The sequence below is a fragment of the Cyanistes caeruleus genome, chromosome 11 (genome assembly GCF_971803275.1).
Source record: "Cyanistes caeruleus chromosome 11, bCyaCae1.hap1.1, whole genome shotgun sequence".
Taxonomy (NCBI): Eukaryota; Metazoa; Chordata; class Aves; order Passeriformes; family Paridae; genus Cyanistes; species Cyanistes caeruleus.
The window spans coordinates 2,906,072-2,916,083 of NC_141711.1; positions in this window are offsets into that span (position 1 = coordinate 2,906,072).

A 10,012-nucleotide genomic window follows, 5' to 3' on the forward strand; every position below is an offset into this window, starting at 1 on the left:
ACCTCTATAATCGAGTTAGGTGTTAGAAGTTTATTTCAGGGTGTGGGAGAGAGACAGAGAGAGACAGAGAGAGACAGAGAGAGACAGAGAGAGAGAGAGAGAGAGAGAGAGAGAGAGAGAAGAGAGAGAGAGAGAAGAGAGAGAGAGAGAGAGAGCTTGCTATGAGCCAGCAGACAGAGCTCAAAGCGGGCTTGGAGAGAACAATACAAAAGGGGGTAAAATACAAATACATGAGCTCATGACTAAAGATTGCTAAGAAAGAGAGTGACAGAACAGAAGTGAGAGAGGCAGGGAAAAAGAGTAAAGAAGAGCAGGAAAGAGCAGGAAAAAGAGAGTAGCAAGAGTGTAGAAAGCATGAGGCAAGAAAGCTAAGAGAGCTAAGAGAGTCAAGAGAGCGTAGCAAGAGAGCAAGCTCTCTTTTACAATTACTTATATAATCTATACATTTGAATATTCTATTCCTTTACTAACCAATCTTTCTAAGTGTACTAATACAGTAACATTTGTGTGTGACCTATAGAAATCGCTATTTTTGCATATTTTTAGTTATCTCAGGGTCCTTCAGTCCTTTCCTTATAAGGCTGGGGAGAGGGGTCTCAGCTTGGTTTTATTGGGGGACAGAATGTGTTCTGGCACACCAGCCCGGTTTATTTGAATTATTCAAACCATGCTTTCATTTGTATTTCTTCCTTAGCCTTTCTGGCTAAAGAGTTGTATTAATAATTTTATTATAATTCTACCTTCCCAACAGTTTTGATGGGAAGGATCCTTTGGCACATTATCAGTTCTCAGGGCCCATCAAGGACTGCGCTTGTGTGCTTGTGTTCTCCCACCAAACTTTGTGTTTGGGGGATAAATGGAGGGGTTGGATCAAAACAGGACACAGAAAACCTTCCCTGGTGGGAGAGGAGCGCTCTGGTGTTGATCACAACTCTTTCTTCTTGGTGCTCAAAACATTCCAGAGGAATTTCCCAGGCCTGCTGCTCCTGCAAAGGCAAATCCATTTAGGAAATATCTGTATCACAGCCTGTTCATCCATGGAGGGCATTGTTCTGTGGAGTTTGCTGTTATGAGGCAGACAAATAAATAAATATTGTGGCAGCAGAACCAGTTCTTTTTCTACCTTAATGACTCTGTGATTCTCTGTATACAAACACACACCTATTATTTTATCTCCTTTTTCCAATGCAAAAGCAGGCAGTTTTAGTAAAAACTAGATATCTGAACTTTTAAAAGGACAATTCTTAGCCAATCCAGAACAGTCTTTTTTTGAAAAAAAATCAAGTTTTGTTATTCTTCACAAAAATTACAGAATTGTTGTGAAGAAACAGGAACCTGGCAACGCAAAATAAAACCAGAACATCTCCAAATAAGAACCAACACTCTTGAAGGGATCACCCTGCAGAAACATTTGTGCCAAACTGCTTTTATAAAGATTCTAACTCATTTGCCTGCAGTTTTTTTTCCTGTACAACTACTTCTATCAAGAAGAGCACCAGGCAACACTCAAGTCTTGACTTTGAATCGTGGGAGGCTGCAAAGAACTTAAAGGGAGAATTTTTAGTTGTACCAGACGACTCCTCTCCCTTTCTGTCCTGAAAATACCAGTGCTGCTGATCTCATTCCATGTCCCAGTACAGCCATATGTGAAATGTTCAAATATTTCTGTAAAAATCCTTTTTTCCAGCCAGAAAACAATTAGTGATCATATTAGCTTTAATGCTGTTCTTTTTTATAGACTGCTAGAAAGTCTATTTATGTGCTCAGCATCTTGTAAAATTGCTAATAAGTGGCAATTAGAGTTATTAATACTTCCCTCCTAAGTGAGAAAGCAGATCCTTCTCATTAGACAAAGTAGTTTGTCAGAGAAAATTGGGGCAATAACAAAACAATTTCCTGTTCTAATAGGGCAATTTCAAAGGATTTGTCTCCAGAGAATTCAGGGCCCTCTTGGATAAAACAGCACCCACTGCCCAGGTGATGCCAAACCTGCAGAGCTCCAGGGACCAGGAGAGCTGGTTTTGGGTTTTGGGTCACCTTGCTCCAGTCCCTCTGCTCTCCTCTTCTACAGCAACCACGATATTTGGATGGGTTATACATTTATTTTTATTATTATCACTCCACGTTGAACTGGCTGGTGGATTTTGTATTCCCCAGTATTTCACTGGGAAGGGGATAAATCCAAAATTGCCCAGCATCAAAGGGTTTGAATGAAAACATTCACATTCCTTCTAATCAGCAGCTGAGCCTCTCTGGGCTAGTTCTGAGTGATCATTAATGAGCACTCTGAGCCAGAATGATGAATTTTTAATGTACAGGTAGACCAAACTCTACAAATAAAAACCCTCCTGAGGCAGAGGAATAGGTGTGAACACATCCCTGAGGCTGCAAACTCCCAAACTGGAGCTAAATCAAGTAATAAACATGGACAACAAAGTTTAATCAATTTATCCCCAGGGTCTTTATCCCAAACTTCTGTAACAGCCTCTTCCTGCTGTGGATGGATATTCCTGATAATTCTGAATCTGAGCTCCCAGCAAAACCAAAATGTCAGTGACTATCACTGAAAAATTCAATGCTATAAATTCACTTCCATATGCAGCTTTGCCCTGAAATTTTTAATACATCCTTAAGAATCAATCGACAACTTTAATTTTAAAATAACAGCTTGGTTTTAACAAAATATAAACTGCATTTTATTAAATTTATACCCAGGCTGGGCTGACAAATGAGACAGAGATGCAGAATTCCTTATAGGAAGCCAGGAAATGTTTGACAGCTCTGCCTTAAAATATTCTGGGGTTTTAATATTTATTTTTATGCTGAAACCACTGAAGAATCGAGTTTGGAGCACGGAGTTCATCTCTCTCCAGCATGTACACTTCACCTTAAAATGATTCCCCATCTGGGGCATCATCATGGAAAGCCAGGATCACAAATGGGGCTGGGGCTTTCAGCTGGAGAATTGAATGACGTGATGGAACAAAAGGAAACCTGGATTTCTCCACGCATCAGGAAACTCAGAGAACACAAGAAGAGAATAAATTTGACAAGGATTTTCACAGACACGTTTTTAAACGTAAAGTTTTGAAGTTTTCCAGGAGATACCAGCTCCTATTTAGATAACCAGCTCAAAAGAAAGAGTTCAGCTTTACTTTTATGCATCCATAAAACTCCTTGCACAAGATGCTCAGTGAAGTATCAGGCAGTAAACCGGGGAAAACAGAACCATAAAGCTAAAAGGTAAACATGTGGAAATAATCAAGCTTTTAAAAGATACACATTAAAATGAAATTCTCTCTCTGTTTTTATCTGTCTAATAAGTGGATTTACTTTTTGCACAGAGCAAGATGTAAAAAGCACCCAAGATGCTCAAAGTCTCTGGACACTGGGAGGAAACACGATTTTACTCTCCAGTCTTGCTTAGGAAATTCTGCTAAGTAACCTATGAACAGCTTATTACATCAATTAACAGCCTATTAAATCAATTAAATTGATTAACAACTCTAAAACTGAAACCAGCAGTTTTAGTAGGAAGGATTCGATGTTTTCATGGCACTGCTCAAAATCTCCAGCGGAAATTCAAAGACAACTCCAGAGCTCTGTTTAGTTTAATTTTGGGACTCTTTCTCACTAATTGCTCAGCAGGAGGAGCAGTAATTACATGAGCTGCAATATATAGGGTGCAAAAAAAAAAGCAATGCAAATTTGCCACACCAATAAAAAGGCTGAGAATGTAATATTTTGTACAAATTAATTAGAACCAAGCATTAAACTGTGTAGTAATTTCTCTGTGGCATAACTTCCCAACAACTCCTGGAAATTAGTTAAGGTTTCCAATAACTACATATGAGAAACATAATTTTTTACAGCTTTATTTTCATTAGTTTAAGTTTCTAGGCAGTCACAAATCCAACATAACTTTCCTTTATGTTAAACAAAGAGCAGAGAAAATTCCTAGACCTTCCCAATGAAAATCTGCTTCCAAGTACAATACTCTGAGGTTATTTTCTGCTTTCCTTTTCCCCTCCTGCTTTTTTCCAGCCACACAACCCTGGGGTACCGTGACCTGCTCAGTCTCACACATCCCACTCCTCACTCTGAACCATTTGCTGTCCTCTCACCCTTCTCCCCTTTTTCTCCTTCAGCTTAAAATAAATCCCATTGTACATTCAGATTTCTTATCAGCATGGTGGAAATGTTTTATGATTACCCAATTTACAGGGCATTTTGTAATTTGAAAAGAAAATTACACAATTTAGTTAAGTTTTACTGCTGCCAAACCTGACCTGTAACACTGATTGATTTCTATTTATTTCTGAGCCCAAGTCAAACCTCCAGCAGTGGAGCCACTTTTCTCTTTCCAAACCTCATTGCAGCTTCCAGCTCTGCCCTAAAGTTCAAAATGAGTTGTCTTAGTTTCATTTGTACTTAAGGAATTATCTGATCCAAGTATGGAGCATCTTCACTTGTTGCTGTTTGGGAAAGCATTCTTATGACGTTTTATCAAACATTTATTTAAAATTAAACATCTTTATCAGAAAAGAAACTCAGGTACCAAAGACCAGAGAATGATGGAATGGTTTGGGTTGGAAAGGACCTTGAATCCCCTCCAGTGTCCCCCATCCATGGCAGGGACACCTCCCACTGTCCCAGGAGCTCCAGCCCCAATGTCCAGCCTGGCCTTGGGCACTGCCAGGGATCCAGGGACAGCCCCAGCTGCTCTGGGAATTCTGTGCCAGGGCCTGCCCACCCTGCCAGGGAACAATTTATTCCCAATATCCCATCTGAACCTATTTCCTTTTAGTGTGAAGCCATTCTCATTGTCCTGTCCCTCCATCCCTTGGGAGTTGTCTCTCTCCAGGTTTCCTGCAGCTCCTTCAGGCCCTGCAGGGCCACCCTGAGCTCAGCCCAAAGCTTCTCCTGGCCAGGCTGAACAATGGCAGCTGTGCCAGCCTTTCCTGCCAGCAGAGCTGCTCCATCCCTCTGCTCATCCTGGTGGATGTCCATGGAGTGCAAAATTCCTGAAGGAATTTTAGTGCTGAACACCTTTCCGACAGAGTCCAAGCAATCAACCTTGCACAAATAAAGATTGATTTTAATCTTTCATTTTACTGAGTCCAAAATCCTGCTTCTCTTGGTTTTTCGAACTGTTTCATAATTAAATTCTAATTCCACAGCTTTTGGAGATGACTTTTGACTCTGACATGAAATGCAAATTTAACAACCCCTACCAGCATGAGGCCAAATAGAAATGCATCAAAGACAGATGAGAGGAGGGGGAGGTGTTGATCACAAGCCTGGCATTTTTAATGTTGCACAGCTCCTTTTTCAGCAGAATTTTTTATTTTCTAAAAATTTAGTGCTAAATCATAAAGCCTTTTCTTTTTTTTTTCTTTTTTTTTTAATAGCTGATACATAATGTATGACTCCACATAAATCTAGTCCAAGTCTGGTTTAGGACATTCACAGCCACCACAGCAGAATAAATTTATAACAGAGACTGACTTTAACAGCTTCTTCTATGGGAGTTCAAAGCATTCCATGTCTGCCTGCATTCTTCCAAAAGTTTGCAAGGCCTGGGAGATTTTAAACCTTTCTTTTCTTGAAAACAAGGAGCAGGAAAATGGGAAATGCTCTTGTGCTCATCCTTGGAGCTCCAACCAGTCATGCACTGCATTCATGGATGCAGAATTATTTTGGGATGTTTTCCACGACTGGGCTTCCAAAATCACCATCAGCAGCAAGCACAGAACCATCAGGAGTGGAAGAGACCTTCAAGACCATCAAGTCCAACAGCACCACCATAATCACCCCCAAACCTGGTCCCCAAGATCCACAATCAGAGCATTTCCAGAGATGGTGACTCCACCACCTCCCTAGGCAACCGGTTCCGATATCTGACCAACCTTTCACTGAAAGATCTGCTTCTAAAACTCAATCTGAACCTCCCCTGCCACAACTTGAGGCCATTTCCTCTCATCTTTTCTTTGTGCCACAGCAGAAGAGACCGAACCCCACCTCAACCGTTTGCTTTGGAGTATAAGAAAGGCTTTTGAGCCACTCTTTTAGTCCTTTTTGCATTCTTAGGGAGGAGGAAGCCTTTATGGCAGCTTGATGGTCGACCCAACCTCATGCCAGCATGAGCATTTCCAAGGTGGCCAAGCTCTTCCTTTGTATCCCCTGCCAATCACTCCTGGGAGTTTATTTCCATGTTATTTTCTTATTCCTCACTGGATTAAGACATCACACAAAATCTCCAACAGCACAAGAATCTGGATTGATTCCCACATATCCCTGTGGGAAAAGCAGCAGCCCCACAGAGGCAGCAAGAGGCCGATTTTGGCAGGTGGAACCTGCATCATTTATAAGGAATAACTCAATTTGCATCCCAGCTGCTGAGCTGACTTGACATTTGTTCTGCCAGGGTCTCTTTTTGCTCCTCATGACAAGGCCACAGGTCCCATCAAGTGGCAGCAGTGTTATTTAACAGAGGGCAGGACCTTTTCGGAGTGAATCTATTAATAGACTCCACTGCCAGCTCCACAGCCACTCAAAGTCAATCAATTCCTTTAATGAATCCAGACCTGGAAAGGCAGAAGGCAATTATTTTTACTTTTAGATAATTTTAGAGACTTTCTTTGGATGCAGAAGATTAATCAGAATCAGTTTTTCAAGTTAACTTTTCACATTAAATAACTTAAATACACTAAAATTAAAAGCTCTTGCTATAGGAGCCAGATCAGGGCTAGAAAAAGGAGATAAAATCCTCCTGAGAAAACAAGTGGAAAGGCAGTGCTGAGGAAACTTTGTGTGAGGATTTGTGAATTTAGGTCTCAGAAATACAGGGAGTTTTAAGAACAGAGTGTGGTTGTCCACTCCAGAGCCATGAGGGCCACAAGGCTCCAAATTACTGATTTCAAACACAGCCTTGGGTTCAAAACACTGAGCCCTGCTCTACATTTCCCCTCAGTCCTATGGAGTACTCTGAACTTGGCTTCTCACCCTTTTTGTCTGATGTCTGGGATGCCTGGAAAACAAATATAGAAAATATCACCATGATCAAACCCCAGTGAAGTCGGGAGTTAAAGGAAACCCTCAGTTTTTGTGTGCTCTGGTTACCAACATGATGAATGGCAGAAACCAGAATAATTCAATCACTCTCTGAGAGGTTTCCCTTAACACACCCCTCCACATGTAAATGTATGGATGGGAGGATATATTTTATATAAATCTCCTCGTCCAGCACAGCTCAGAATCTTCAGGAGAGCTTTCCATAAAACCCTGGGGTGGAGATGATTGACCTGGATTGATGATGAGTCGGTACAGGCGACATTCCGAGCTGTGTCATTCCACAGGGAGAATATCCAGGTGTTCCATCAGTCTGGATGGGCAGGATAAACCCAGAGCACCCTCCAGCCTGCAGCTGGCACAGGCCCAGCCTCTGGAGGCACATTTATCTCAGCCACACCATTTAATTTCCAAGCTTGTCTCACCATTTTTCCATCAGCATCGCCCTATCGATTGCAACAGGTCCAAGATTGATTTTTGGCAGCAGAGAAGAGACTTGGGCTCTTGTTTTCTCCCCAGCTGGGGCTCATTCCATGGGATAAACTCCACGGGAAGCCTGTGGTCACTGCACCCCTGTGGTGGGAGCACCTTCCTGGCCCCAGGGAGAGGTCAGGAGGGTAACAACAGCTCCAGGGATTTCAGCAGGGAGAGATCCTGGTTTTGCCCAGGGAGCAGCCAGAGAAGCAGCTATTCCATAGCAATGGTACATTTTATTTCTAAATCAAGCCAGTTTTATTTCTAAAAATCAAGTTTATGAAGCCTCTGTTTTCTGGGCAGCTCAGTGTTTGTTGAGATGTGCAGCTATGACAAAGTGTTTTATTCCTGGGACTTCACAGCACTACCTGCTCTTTGAAATATTCCAAGCTGGATATCTCTGTGTTTCCTGCTAAATTTAAACACCACCAGGACTTTCTTTTGGGCATATTTATTTCTCTGTTTCTTAATTTAGATAACGTGTCTGCCCTCCTCTTTGTCAAATTAGTTTCCAATTAAAGCAGCACTTCAGACTTCCCAAATGCAATCATATGCTAATAAACCTGGGCCCTTCTGCAGCACCAATTAGAGAAAGTGGTTTTCTTCCAAAAATAATTCTGTGTGTTCCTGAGTTCCTTCTGCAAAGCAATCTGATGGGAATTGCTGGGAGTTTGAAGAGCACATTGAATATCTGAGAACAAAGCGAAGCAGATAACTGCATGGAAATTGTAGGAAAATATTGTAAAGAGATGGATTTGTTGGGAAGTTGGACTCAGATAAAACTCTGAAGTCTGTTTGTCTTCAAGAGAGTTTTTGAGATTTTTCTCTAACCTCACAGTGTGTCACTTCAGCAGGAGAGCAGAAGTCATCAGTTTGGAAAACAATTTTTAAAAAATCCCCTCTTTATGGAAAATTATTAATCCTCAAAACCAAAGCTCCTGCAGGAAAAAAAAAAAACCCAAAACAGTTTCAACAAGTTCTGCAAATCTGAATATTTCCTAAGTTAGTAAAATTACCAAAATATCTTCTTTTGGCATTTGCAAAATTAAAATAAGATTTCCCATTTCAAAACAACCTTTCCCTTCAAAATCTGAGCTAATCAAGCAAATGACAGATCCAAGATAGCAGCAAAATAATTAAATGCTTCAAAACTATCAAACTTATTTTTGTCAATCAAAGCAAGAAAATATCTCATCAGTTTACTAAAGAAAAAAAATAAAATAATAATGGGCTTTTTTCTGGCGTGGGCTTTGAATTAGGGGAATTATCAGAAGGATAATTTGACAATTTGCATGTATTTAGCATGATTTGGTGATCCAGTGATGCTTGAAGGCTGCTCTAAACCTCAGAGTTTATGCAAGGAGCCAACCCAACTTTCAGGAATCATGGATTTTAAAATTTCCCTCCTGCAGCTTCTTTTCCAACATTCCAGCATTCATTTTGGCACCACTGTTAATAAAAGAGGAGGAGGATAACCTTGATCATGGGAATGCAGAGAAATGGAGAAACTTCCTTTCCTCAACATCAGGAGGCTGCTGGTCCAGCAGCTCGGGACACTCAGCAGGGAAGGGAAGAGAAAATCAGAAAATCATCTAAAATGCCTTTAAACTACCAGAGGTCGGGGTTAGGTGGGATATGGGGAGAAATTCTTCCCTGTGAGGATGGGGAGGGGATGGGATGGAATTCCCAGAGCAGCTGGGGCTGCCCCTGGATCCCTGGCTGTGCCCAAGGCCAGGCTGGACATTGGGGCTGGAGCACCTGGGGCAGTGGGAGGTGTCCCTGCCATGGCTGGGGGGACACTGGGTGGGATTTAAGGTCCCTCCCATCCCAAACCATTCCATGATTTTATGCAGATCAGTGCCTGGGAAAATGAACATTTGTGTTACACCTGCAGGGGTGAAACAGTGCAAGTTCATCAAGCTGCAGTGGTGATTCACCAGGAAAAGCTCCTCTTCCTCCTCTTCCTCCTCTTCCTCCTCTTCCTCCTCTTCCTCCTCTTCCTCCTCTTCCTCCTCTTCCTCCTCCTCCTCCTCCTCCAGTCCTCTGCCACACCAGGCAAGCTCAGCCCTGAATTAATTCCCAGATGGAGCCCAGTAATGATGCAGGGTCATTAATTATCCACTCCTCAATGTCCCAGAGTAAGAATAACCTCACACGTGCTGACTGCACCGTGCTTATCAAATCTCTCTTTCATTCAGCAGGGCAAGTCATTCCTGAACAATGTAATTAATAAAAACTTGATGAACTGGCTGGTTTTTTAAACTCTTCTCTCTTTGCCCTTCTGTGACTTTCCCTGCTGCATTCTCCCATCACTCCAGAACAATTTACTGCAGACCAGGTTTCAAAACTCTTTCAGAGGGGAAGGAATGCAGGTAAACACCAGCTGGGACTTCTCACAGCTGCCTGCAGGTTCACCTCTGCATCCTCACACCCAATTATCTCGTGGAAATACAGCTGCCTTGGGTGC